The 14,126-nt window shown below is 36.4% G+C and overlaps 1 long non-coding RNA gene across 1 annotated transcript; it reads right to left on the reverse strand.

Annotated features, from left to right (window-relative positions):
* Positions 1-3,672: 3,672 nt before the first annotated feature.
* On the reverse strand, positions 3,673-5,690 carry LOC136246029 (uncharacterized). The gene is made up of 3 exons (XR_010696215.1): positions 5,334-5,690; positions 3,978-4,096; positions 3,673-3,780 (listed from the first exon to the last, which is right to left on the reverse strand). It is a non-coding gene; the product is annotated as an uncharacterized lncRNA (long non-coding RNA).
* Between the last annotated feature and the right edge of the window lie 8,436 nt (positions 5,691-14,126).

Raw genomic sequence — 14,126 nt, forward strand, 5'->3', positions numbered from 1 at the left:
AATTTGCGACCACGACAATTTCCTAGGATGTCGTCAACCCATATAGAGCACACTACCCTGAAATTCTCAGTAGTCTTGATGAACTCAGCAACTGTGGGGTTTTCACTGCATCTTCCTGCCTGCCTCTGTAAGCCAAAAAACTTTTCTAGTATGTCTTGATTTATCTTGCAGCTTAAAAAACATGTCACTCCAGGAATCTTGAAGATGTAAGGAAGCAGTTCACAAAATGACAACACTACAAAGTACGTAAATGCAGTAATAACAATTGACACCTTGTCTACAGTACCTGTCATGCGTATTCCATCTAGTGTCTCACGGGGTAGCATCATCATTTGCTTCTCTTTTATGCTAAATCCTGGACGTTTATTCACACTTTTCTTCCATTGATCAAGATAAGCAAGAAACTCCTTCAAATACTAAAATACACATGCACATGCATGAATTTTGGAAAATCACCCTTATGGGTACATTTTGATACGTCAAATATTTAATCCTGAAATACAACAATAACTTAAAAGTTAAACTTAACCTATATATGGATGATATAAACCATAAATACCTTGAATCACTAGAAAAAAATTCTGCTAGTAACTGCACCATGTTAGATTCAAAAATTGTTTCAGGCATAACCATAAGGATGGTTTTCCAAAATTCAGTCACATATACAAAGCCTATGGACAGGCTATTACGATAAGTAGCTGTCATGGCAAACATACCTGTAGCCTGAAATCATCTTCTTTAAAATAAGGCATCTGAAACTGTTTCCTTGCATGACGACCCTTATGAAAGTTTACCGCATTCAGGCAATCAAAGAATTTGTCCACTTTTTGAATAAAGAAAGATGTTTCAAAAGCTTGGGCTCCCCCAGTCAATAAGATAGCCTTAGACACACTCTCACTCATCACCTACATAATTATAGTGACATTATGAACAAAACTTGCATTCAATTTGTGTAGTTTCAAGTACATACCTGAGCAGCCAGATCGACACGCATTTTTGAAAAGCTTGTTAATCTGACATGCTCCATAGTGAGCTTATGGACCATTGCTACTCCACAATATTGGGAGCTTCCTACATTCCTCTCATACAACTCTCTCACATGATCCCAGGAAATTGACTGTCCCTCATACTGAACAAATAACAATAATAAACTACCAAACAAGTTATAAATATGGCACTCACCCATAGCTTCCGACTAGTGCTTGCCAAGGCATTTCTTATTGTCTTCAGCAAGTGGGGTGGGTCTGAAAAAAACAAGATGTCTCGTTGCTCATCAGAAAAAATGTTCAACGACTTGTATGTAAGTTTGTTCCTCTCTCCATGCATCCTAAACACTAAAGGAAATATGTCCTCTGCCTTTGCTGACGATAAGGGAAACTGCGCAAAAGGAAAGTTGATCTTGCAAAACACTCCCCTAACCATCATTACAAACATTGTCTGGCAAGTGGTCTCGTACAATGCTCATTGCTCTCCAGCTTTCTTTCGTAGTCATCAATTTCTTGCAAAGTACCCCCAAGATCTGAGAAACCAATCAATGCACCAGTGGACTTGTTGTATACCAATCCCTCTTTGATATACGTTTCATCTAAAAGGAGGAAAACATACTTTCCCATATTCCTAGGTTTAACCTGTTGGACAAGGTCAAGTAGTTGTTTGTCAGCAATGGAAGTGAATCCTGGCTGAGTTGTAGACAAATGTCTGTAATCACGAAGAGTTCGTGATGATGGCAACTGGACGATTCCAGACTTCTTCAACATTTCGTATGCTCCACTTGATCTGTGATGTAAGTACAATGCCCACCTAATAATCAATGGATCCCAGCGTATTTGCTTCTTGTTCTTCAAGGTCAACATCTGAAGTTGTTGCTTCCAAAAGATAGAGTGAAATGACTCTTCATCTTTGCCCTTCAAAGCTTGTTGGCTGTAGTGTTGCACTAATTGAGCAAGTCCCTCACTAGTCTGATCATCTACCGAAACACTTCTATTATGAGAACAGTACTGCAATTTTTGCTTCAATGTTTTGATCTGTGCATTCTGTTTTCTTACAACTGAATGCAAGTTCTTCATTCTAGCAAGCTTCTGTGGAGTGTCTAGACATCGGTAATTCACATGGCTATCGGCTGCACAAAACATGACATCCTGTTCCTCTGTTCGATTTTGAATTGATCGCAGTTTGCTTCCAAGATAGTTGTTACGATACTTTTTGTATGCTGAACATCTTCTGTCTCCTGAATCCAGTAAAAGCCACTCACAATCTGAATGCCGAATGGTATGAAATTGGTGGTCATAATAATATGCATTGGTCTTTGTACCTAAATTTAGAAAATGTGGAAAATTAAAACGTACAAAGAAATGAATTTACTAACCAGTTCTGTCTTTGAAGATTCCCTTGCACTTTGCAACCACTGGAGCAAATTTAGTATCGGCATTTCCACAACAGATGGTACATTGGCTCAAGAATAAAAGCAAAGTCTGCAAATCACTTATTGAAGTGATTCTAGGAGGAAGACCCTTGCCTTGAAAAATTTTAGCCCCTACAAATAAACGGCTGTTTGGAAGGCATACTGACCACTGCAAATCATCACTGATCTCAACAGTGTAAATAACCTGGTCACTTATTTTCACCAGTTTCAGTAAATTACAGGAAATGTCACAAGGTAAAATGAACCATCCATCAATACACCGTGTATTTTGCAGACGCTGTTGGAGTTGAGACAATGACTTCACCGTGAGGGAATAAAACATGTTTATAGGTAGTTGAATAATTCTTGAGCCTACCAAAGGTGACATCAGATGGGTTTCCATGCCTGTTGTGCCTCGTAAAGGTGTGACTGAATGAGGTTCTGTAGCTCCTACTAGAGTATCATCTGTTTGTGTAGATACATTACTATAGGTTGTTTGGGCTGTTTCTGTGCACAAAGGTGTGACTGAATGAGGTTCTGTAGCTCCTACTAGAGTATCATCTGTTTGTGGAGATACATCACTAGAGGTTGTTTGAGCTGTTTCTGTGGTTTCAACAGTTTCCACCTGAGTAGCAACTGCATTATCCTCACCACCATTGGTCTTACTAGCAGAACGATGAGATTTCTTAGTGGTATACTGAAATTTCCTGGGCATCCTATAAACGGAATGAGCTGTTTCACTGCAATAATAATTTAAAAAAAAAACATTTCTGATTCTGCTGCAGCCATAATATGCAAATCAGTTTTTACCACATAGGATCAAGTCTACATAAGTGCCTCAAAATATTTAAAATATGATGTCAATTAGATGACAAAGGGAAAACCAGTGTGGAATTTAAATATGACGGTTTTCCTAACTAGATCACTGAAGTGACTGAGAGCTTCCAAATGAACCTTTCTATATGCTATGTACCGCTAAAACACACCTAAGTTCAAAAGGAATGGCGATTGGAAGGTTGTTTCGTTAGACTACAGGGAAAAAAGTGGCAAGGCCATGAATGAAACTTACATTCTAGCCTACTCATTCTACTCGCGCTTCAATGTATGATACTTACGTAATGCTGCATCGACTGGTACAAGAATTCCTCCACCATTTTCCTTCTACATGTCGTTACAGCCGTGTAAGCACGCCGAGAAGCACGCCATTCACTACATGGCATTAACCGCTTTCAGTACACGTACGTATATTTTCGATTTTATGGTTAATTTAATAAGGTGCGGAGTGTTTGTACGGATCTATTGGTGCGTTTCCAATCCCGGTGTGTGCTCTAATATCTATGCTGCAACACAGCCTGGATGCTTGATAGGTCCATCCAACACTATAAAACAAACACAGCTTAATGTAAGCAGCGCAAAATGATTAGGTAAAGCATGGCTTGTACTAGTCACGTATGTAAACTCCGTAAGTATGTGTAGTGTGTGTGTGTGTGTGTGGGTGGAGGAGTGCGTGTATGTGCAGGAGGGGAGAGAGGGTTGGCGTGTGCATGCGTGTGTGTATGTAATCTGTAGTGCTTGCCTTCTTGTTCGACTAAAGTGTATTGTCAGTTGTATGATCAGACGACAATACAAAAGTAGATTATCATTGAAAGATGACTGGCTTCAATGACTCAATGACATCTCTGTCCTGTCACTATACTAGATAGCAAAAATATACAAGTGTATCAACACATTTTACTAATTAACACACCAATAACCAGTGGAAAGAAGGTTACAGATACACCCATGTAAAGTCAGGATAACACTGATTATACTGTGGGGTCATGTGGTATGGTACACAAACTATCTTCCTACCACATAGTAAGTGGACTGGAGTGGTTGGGTCAGGATTACTTAAAACAGTGCAATGTACAATACATGCCGTAAAACTATTCTTACCATTAATTATCAGTTGCAAAAGGATAATTAACAATACGTTATACAGTAAACAAACATGACACTAATTAAAGACATGCTTGGCCATCAGAAAATGATGAGTGGAAATATATGCTGCCTTGTACTGTAAGTGCTGCAGCTAAGTATTAGATGGTAGTCTACCAACCCAACTGTGGTGATGGGTACCTGGTATATGCTATTCTCTGTGTATAATCTGCAGGGCTGGTGTTAGCTGCAACAACAATAGCATAGATTTTATCCACCTTTTATGTATATCATTCATTTTTGGTTATTGTAAATTGTATGCAATGCAACACAATAACAATGAAACTGCTTCATCATGCCTGCAAGCGAAGAGGTATTTACTCGCCTTGTTGTGGTTGCATACATCTACACTTGCATATCTAGGGTGATTAGTGTCTTGGGTGTACCCCGGAGAAGCCACGGACAAAGGCCATGATGGCCACAGAATGGGGTGTCATAACAAATTTGATTATTGTAAAGTAAAGAAGGCAACAACCCAGGGGCGGATCTAGGATTTTTGAAAGGGGATTTCCAGAGGTGCAGACACATCTGGCCATGGAGTGCAGTGACCAGTCACGGTCCAAAATGTTGACAAGGTTGTTAATTTACAATTCTTGAAATTTCTAAATGTTTTTACTGAGTTGAAAATTAACCTCACAAAACTGATTATCAGATAGATTTTGTAATCATCCCCAAAATAATCTGTGGTGACTGTTTTATTAAAGGATTTTGATTTCATTGACTGTTCTATTAGAGTATCTTGATCTTTGAAAGGTTTGCTGGTTAGCTATGCTTGCTAACCAAGTTAGTTGGTTGCTATGCTTGCTTGGTTAGCTAGGTTTGCTGGTTATACTGATGAAATGGATTCCGCATGCTGCTGCTAACAAGTAAAGTATATTGTCATGAATTAACATCTACAGGCGGATAACAATAATTCACTACTGGTAAACAAACAAACAAATGTACAGTATCTTACTGTGCAATTCACCAGAATGTTGTCCTAGCTACTTCTAAGCTCAGTTGGTACCGATGACTAGGAAAAGTATCATAACCAGTATACAGTACAAGCTGCACTCTTCACCGTCTCCTGGCAACACACATAGCAAAATAGATAATAATCTGTACATGAAATGATCATTCTATAAACAACATTTGATAGGAGGGGTACTTCTTCTCAGATGATTCAGATTTTTATCAGACAAGTTTATTAAATTTAAACATCAATAAAGGCCTTGACAGGGGCCCGTGATATTTTTTTATTCCTTTTGTTTTGTACTTTATGATGGTGTGATGAGAAAAGAGAGCGCTAAAAACAGCATTTACATTTTCCTGTTGAAAATAATATCTCAAAAATACTAAAATTTGTTGATCCACGGAAATACTTGCTCCAAACATTTGTGATTATGTGGTAACTCCGCTACCATCAGTAACCAACGCATCATTTATGGTATGACAGAAGTGAATGAATTACAGCAAGCAGTACTAGTACTGAAAACTATAGTATAATTTTCTATCTTGATTATTCTATAGAGAGGAACGCAAGCCTTGTGGTGGTATATATATATATATATATATATATATAGTGGCAGCTCCAGTGCATTCAAATATAGGACATGTTAGGTGCATAAAATCCTATGGATAAGACTATCGACTGTACTTGTCCATTTGAATACTATGTGCATGTTGCTACTAGAAACTTTGATGCTGCCAAATTTTTAGTTCATAATGTGTCGGAAAGATATAAACTTTAAAAGGCTGGAAAATCATGTCTCTGTCTATGCATATATACAGCAAGGCCTTAGTACGTATGTCTATATCATGTGTGATATGATTAATTTTAGTGGTTAATTTATTCTTCAAATTTAAGTAGCAAAATTAGCATGACAATTTTTGCATTGTGTGCCTTTATATTTACAAGTGTAAGGAAAAATTTTTAATTTGACTATCAATTAGGAATCATAGTAATAAAAAGTAAAACCTCCATGATCCCTAATATACAGCACTACCAAGAGTATATACTGGTACTACTGTACTGTATGGTAATTGATATCCTCTGTACTGGTTTCTGTGTATAGTGATTTCATTTAATGTTATGTCTTACAGATAAAGAACTGTGAACATTACTTGCCTAAGACTTTGAGGTTAGCATCAGTTACATATACATGTAAGCACTTTGGGGTTCACAAAACAAGGTCTAAAGGTATTCGTCTGCATCAAAATGTCCTACCTACTCGCTGCAATTTCCAGATACAGTTTGTTTATGATCGACGACTTGATGCATATGTTGTAAAAAATTCTATTGCAGAACACAACCATCCAATTAGTGCAGCAATTGCAAAACATTATCCGTCTAATCGTCGCCTTGATGCAAATGACTGTCAAGAGGCATTAACATTGTTGGATGTTGGAGGAAACACAACTTTTTTGTACGAAATTATTTTGAGAGCAAAACAGGAAAGGTAGTAACCAATCAAGATATTCAAAACATGAAAAGAAAATTTGAACATTCAAGTCAATCTGAGGAGAACAAAATTTTTGCTACGCTATTGAAGTTTTTAGAAGCACATGTTGATAATGTGGCTTGTATGGTTCTTGATGATAGTGAGAAAACCGTTGAATTGATTTATATTCAAAGCTACTTACAAAAGAAGTGTTTTGAAAAGTTTCCTAAGCTGATAATGGTGGATGGTACTTATAAAATAAATAATGCAGGGATGTGTCTTTACGATATACTTGTGGAAGATGGATGTGGTGATTGTTGTGTTGTAGCATACTGCTTTGTTTCCCAGGAGACAAAAATTTCCATCGTAAACTTTTTACAAATCTTTAAAAGATATAATCCAAAATGTGATGAGGTAAAGGTAATTTTAACAGACAAAGATTTCACGGAAATTGTTGCAATTGAACAAGAATTTCCTCAAGCTGTTAATTTACTTTGTCAGTTTCATATGCTGAAATACATACGTACCAAAATTCCATCTTATTCTTTGGACCAAAATGTTAAGGAACAGTTGATGCAATTTTCAAAAAAATCTGTGTATGCATATTCTGAAAAACAACTCAATGAACCGTTAGAGAGCATTGAAAAATTGTCATCTGATTTTTATCAATACATGGTAAAAAATTGGAAACATAGTTGGTGTTTGTATGAACAAAAGGACCTCTTCACTATGTTTAACTCAACAACAAATCGAATTGAAGCACACCATAGAGTGCTTAAATTATACTTAAAAAGCTCAGCATCTCTTAGCTCAAATTTAGAAAAGATTCTTGTAGTATTGGACCAAGAGGCTCATGTGGTCTCTCACAAAGAATTTATAGAGAAAATGTACACTACCGTCAATACATCAGAATCATGTAAAGTTTTGCAGCCGTTCTTTGAATATTGCACTTCTTATGCAGCAAATGTAGTGGCTGATGAATACAAGAAAGCCAAAGAAAAGATAAATAATGTTGTTGACTCCACAGAATATTACAAAGTCCATGGTGCAGTTGTATATAATGTCTCCAAATCTTTGTCTCATTGCACATGCTCATTTTTTGCTACTATGCAGCTTCCATGTCGTCATTTGTTGTATGTGTCTCTGCAACAAAACAGACCTCTTTTTAACACTGACATTATTCCAGAGAGGTGGACCAAACAATACAACACTGATGTAAATGATAATGTTATGGATCTAAGAGGGGATGAAAGTTCTACAGTTATAGATGTACTTAAGTTTTCAGAAGTAAGCCCATGTAAAAAACGCAAACTATCCAGACATCAAAAGTACCGTGAGCTTATGTTACTCTGCAAAGATTTTTGTGACCTATCAAGTGATCTACCAAATCGAGATTACCAAAGGATATGTAATTTTTTGAAAGATACAACAGAAGCGATCCGTAATGGAAAGATGATATGTATAATGGAACTGTCTCAGTTAGCTGCCAGTAAACATCAGGAACATGAAACCATTGCCTTACACACAAAGAAGAAAACACAGAAAATTTTCCACTTGAAGAGACATCTTCATGTGACAGAGCTGTCTTTCAGTGAGGTGAACTTTGCAGCGAGGATGAGCTACAAAGAAAGTTTGAAACATTGAACTACCCAGAAATCAAGGATTCATTGGCTGAGGATGCTCATAACATTGCAACTAAGGAAGTTGTGCAAGAAGTTGTTCAAAAAGAGATATCTCCGAATGAAAATATAACACCTACAGATACGAAACCGAATGAAAATATAACACCTACAGATACAAAAACAGTTACCATTGAAATACTTAATACTGGAAGCACTGCAACAGCAGATGAACCATCCAGTTCATTCTCATATATGACTAAATTATCCAATCAAAAGTTGGAAGTGCTAAAGAATGTTCAAATTAAAAAGAAATGCAAACAACGGGGAAGACCATCTAGGAAGCATGCAGCATTGTCATTCGTAAGTGCTGCTAAAGGGAACAAAAATTGCAAAAAGTCAAAGAAAGACCCATCATGTGAAAAATCTGATAGTTTAGGAATCCCTAAATATACAGTAGGGGGTAAATTGACATTAAGTGACCAACAAGCAAGAAAAAATGAGCATGATATTAAATCTTCAGTAAACAACTCACTGCAACTGATTGAGGATGGAGATTGGTTGGATGATCAAACAATTAATAGTACTTTGGACAATTTAAAAAACCAATTTCCTTCATTAAAAGGAATTCACAATACATTGTTAGGAGCAACCTTGTCTTTTCCTGTAACAGACAGAACCATCTTTTGTTCAAAATTACATGTTCATAGGAATCACTGGATTACGGTTGAAGGAATAACGGATAGTCTAGTCAGTGTCTATGATAGTTTGTACACCTCAACTGATCTAAATACACGGATTCAGATAGCTGCTTTAATGCAAAGTTCTGCTCCTGCAATTAATATTATTATACAAAAAACCCAATTTCAGACCGGAACCACTGATTGTGGCGTGTATTCAATAGCTTTTGCAACTGATTTGGCACATGGTAACAATCCTGCCAGCTACAGATACAAACAGGATTGTTTAAGGTCCCATTTAGCTACATGCATAGCCAATAACAGGATGACCTGTTTTCCATCCACTGAGGTGCGTGCAGAAAAGCCTGTTAAAAAAGAGCACGTCAAACTATACTGTAAATGTCGTTTACCTTATGATGAAGTAGAGAAAATGGCACAGTGTGTGGAATGCAAGAAGCGGTACCGCCAGAGTTGTGAAAACATTCCACAATCAATTTTCAAAGATCGTAAGGCTATATGGAAATGCAGTACATGTGTTAGCATTAAACCTTAACACTTATTTGAATTCTGTAATAACTCTTGCTAATATGTATGCTTCGAATCTCATAACTACTTTATTGTTTAGCCATTCAGTAACATTGGAAAGTGTTTGTTACAGCTATATGCTTGTGGTTGGTAAGTAATAAAACTATACAGGTATAGGTAAGGACTTATGGAGTGAAGTGCAGTGAAATTTTCAGTGCTTTATTTTACACTGCATCCATGCATGATTGAGGTGCAGAACTTTGCAGAATTGTTTGTTTATTTATTTATTAATGTTTTACAGCACATGAGCATACTGAAGCCGTTGACAGGTTCTGTGTATAAGTGCACAAACATTACAATTCAAATAAAAATCTAGGTAACATTATTGTCTAACATGATATTGATAATTGTCTTTGAAAATCATCTAGCTTCAATCACGTGGGTTGGGAGCCGTGCTTTCCACATGCAGCCGTGCCCATGAACTAGTTAAGCAAACACTGAAGAGTTCTGTAGTTGTCATACCTCAGCTTGATATAGCCTATCTTAGGTCCTGAAATAATTGGTTGTAATACCGGGTAATTACAATCAAGAGTTCATAATATATAAGTTATGAACTCTTGCTAATACTATATAACTACTGAAAGTTCGCTATCATTTTTTTCGGATGCAATAACCAAATTTGAATAATTGCCACTGAACATTTGGTTGCAATAACTAAATTTGAATTATTGTCACCGAATATTTGGTTGCAATAACCAAATTTGGTTGATAACGTCACCAAATATTCGGTTGCAATAAACCCACTCAATGTATATTGGCATGTCCAATTAATTGAACGGTAATTTGGTATACTGTATACAAGTGAGTTATTAATTCTAGCAACCCTACTTATGTAACTTCCACTCAACAATGTGTTTTTTTTAAAACTGGTACACGTGTACATGTACATGGTTAATAGCACACGTACGTGTATCTTGGTAACATTAAAGCATGCCATTCAGTGTTGCAGTACTAGTCTTAAAAATAAAGAATTCCATTAGGCAAGATGCACACAGATACTCTGTGGATCTAAACAATTGGTTTTAAGTTTATTATAGACAGTTTCCATAATTTGATCATGAGGCAATTTAATGTCAGCAGCGCAAAGGCTTATTAGAGTGCTTTACAAGAATTTCTTAAGCACTAGTGCTGTGCAGTAAAATGTTAGATATAAATGGACCATTAATACAATCTCACTATAGTAGTGGAGCTACATAATGAAATGTTTGCTGAATTTCATACAACCGTTTCTGAATACTTTGCAGGATTTTCAAGTTGTTAAGATTTCAATGAATCTATAATAACTATTCAGAGCAGTTATAGATTTTGCCTACCAAGAAGACATATATAAGTGACTCTAATAGAGCAGTAGATTATAATCGTATTCTTGTGGTTATAATAATGTTTAGAGGTGGATGAAGCAACCGCACAATTTTCTCCTTCAAACCCACAATAGAAAAAATTTTTGCCAATTATGTTATCGATAAGCTGCAAATAATCAGTTACAGGAAAGGTTACATGACTAATGATGTAATACCATTATATTGGACAATTGCTATACATGTGCTGGTAAAAATTTTTTTTTCATTGCAAATAAAGTTTCTATAGCTTGTGCATTATGCTGTGTTTGACAAGAGGTTGAAAAGCTGCTCCACAGGCTAAGTTATATACTGTAATTGAAAGTAGTAAATATTTGCTATTTTCATTAAATTACATACTAGTTCAGTCTTCAGCTTCAATTGCTAGTAGAATGTTTTGTACAGTATGCTGCTGCTGCTACTGCTGCTACTGCTGCTGCATAGAATCATAATACATCTTTGCCACATTTTTGAATAACTATGACACAAAATTGTCATAATAAGAAAAGTACATAGGTATAATTATGATCACCTTTGAGACTGTTTTGGATATCAAAATTATTCGCTGGGTTGGAGCTGTCAATGGTCCAGTTGTTGATAAAAATTAACAAAACTAAGAATCACAAGTATAGACCACAAATACATGTAGGTTGAATGGCATCACAATAATTTATTCCACCATGACAGGCTACTGACAGTTTTAAAATGTGACCAGATTTTACAGAACCGATCCAAATCGCACATCAGGCAAAATCAAACTAACACCACCAGTGGATAGCTACACTATCGTACTACAAGTTTTGACCCTCAGCACTACTCAAACTACACGAGACTGGTTTTAAAAGACGTCTTTTCTGGGTGGTGTGAGTGCTCAAATGGAGGTTTTAGGCCTTGTGAAGGACCTGGCTTGGCAAGAATCAGTGGTTTACTGGTGGACAGCCTTACAATGTTGGCTAGACGTGTTCTCTGTTGATTTTGCTACATATCAGCCACTAAGGAGCCAGCACGGCCCTGTAATCTCGTGTCTGGGCTCCAATCGTGGTCTGCCTCCATTTTGAGGTCTATCTCTTGCCCTCCCCTCCACCCCTTTGTGAGCACTCATGATACTACTTCGCTCGTCCAACTGCTCAGATTTTCTATCTTATTTGGTGGGAAACTGTACAAGCAGCTACAAGTACTGAAAGTGGCTTGAAAGGTAACAGATTGATGCATCTTTTGTGTAAATTTCATACGCGTGCATGCTATCCTTGGAGAGTTATGCTGGCTTCAATTCTTTAAAACCGTTTATCTCGAAACTTCTAATGTACGATTTGGATCATTTTTCCAAAATCCAGTCACATATTATTATTGATAATTTTTATTCTTAATGTAGTTGATTATTGTAATGAGCAGGACTCACAGGCATAATGCCTTTTTCCTTGTATTTAATAATAATTACATAACCAAGTAATAAAAATAATACAAATTTTTGTCAAAATATGTCATAAATAATTAAATAATGTACGGCTAAACTACTGCACACAAAAATACGCACTCACCAACAACGAAGTAAGTAATACTCGAAGGGAAACACTACAAAACAAGTCATCTCTACTACGGAGTTTACTATTCCAAATAACGCTGTCCAAATAAACAAACAAAATAGCGGTACTAGTCCCTAGCAACAATTAGATGCGCCGCGTGCAAAAAATTGTGTGATGTATTTTGTATCTAAACAAAAAGACTTATGGGATAAGTGTTGCTCGTTTGAAATTAAGGTTAGTTTTTAGTATAAAATATGTTGCAATAATAGCGTAGCATAACCGTTCTGTTATTGTTTAATTAAATCAATAGAATACGCGTTGATATAAATACATCACAATGTGTTCATGGGTTAGACAAAGTAAAAAGTTGGCCAACAGATGTGAATTGCTTATCACTTAATGATGAACTTTTATCTTTAGCAGACAAACGTATTGCACAACAGATACGTTTTGATTCAAAACCACTGGCTATAGGAATGTGCTATTGTTGTGGGAGTATACTTTGGTCCAGGGTAGATAACAGTCATACCAACCTAGTAGACATCAATTTAACTGAGGAACAAATACCAGCAGTAGCGTATCAGGAAGCATTGTTAACTGCTGGTAAAGGTTTACTTGAGTACCGTCATAAAAGTGGTAAATTGTATGCGTGTGCTGTATGTAAAACATTTAAGTTCCCTTCAGACTATAAATTTCACGTAGGATATTTAGAGGATAAATTGCCCATACAAGAATGGGATATGACGTTTCCTGAAGTCACATTGAATTTGAAAAACCCTATAGAACAGTGTCAGGTAGCTCTATGTGGATTTTTTTCTACCACTGTGAAAGATGCCAAAAGGCACCAGTGGCGACATATTCAAGGTGAAGTAAACTCCTTGCACAAGCTAGATAGACACTACTATGGATTGTTCAGTTTCCTAATGATTAATGAGGATTTAAGTGATAAGTTAGTAAAGAATTCAGAGGCATATGAAAGAATCAGACTGGCTTTACATTGGCTTAAGAAAAATAATCACCTATACCAAGACTTCCTAGCACGCTTTGAAACTCTATATAGGTATGTTAGGCAAGAAATTGTCAATCCTGAGGTTTTAAAACTTGACCAGAATAAAATATTAGAAAGTGAAGAATTAGGATTGGCATTTCCTGTTGACACTGAATATTTTGAACAGTACTCACCATTGTATGGTGAGATGGACATTGCTGGTATTCAAAAGCCTAAGCCACACCTAATTGATGAAGTACACAAAATATAGTACAACTGAGAGAATCCACTAGTGTACAATACGGACAAAAATACTTGTTAGAAAACTTTTCCACACCTTTTTCCATATGGTAAAGGTGGATGGTTTTACAAGTGTGCCCACGGACTATCACAATTTACTAAAACCAAGTTACTTGACTGTAGAGGTTATTTTTCAAATGATCAAAATTTTCCATTTTTTATATTTGATTATATGACTAAAGTAAGACTGCAACAGTACAATAGTAGCAGTTAGTAAACTAGAGCAAAATCTAACTGCTGGCAATGTATTAGCAGCTAACAGAGCTACAGAAAATGATAACTATGCTTCATATGGC

Source organism: Dysidea avara, chromosome 15 (genome assembly GCF_963678975.1).
Source record: "Dysidea avara chromosome 15, odDysAvar1.4, whole genome shotgun sequence".
Lineage (NCBI taxonomy): Eukaryota > Metazoa > Porifera > Demospongiae > Dictyoceratida > Dysideidae > Dysidea > Dysidea avara.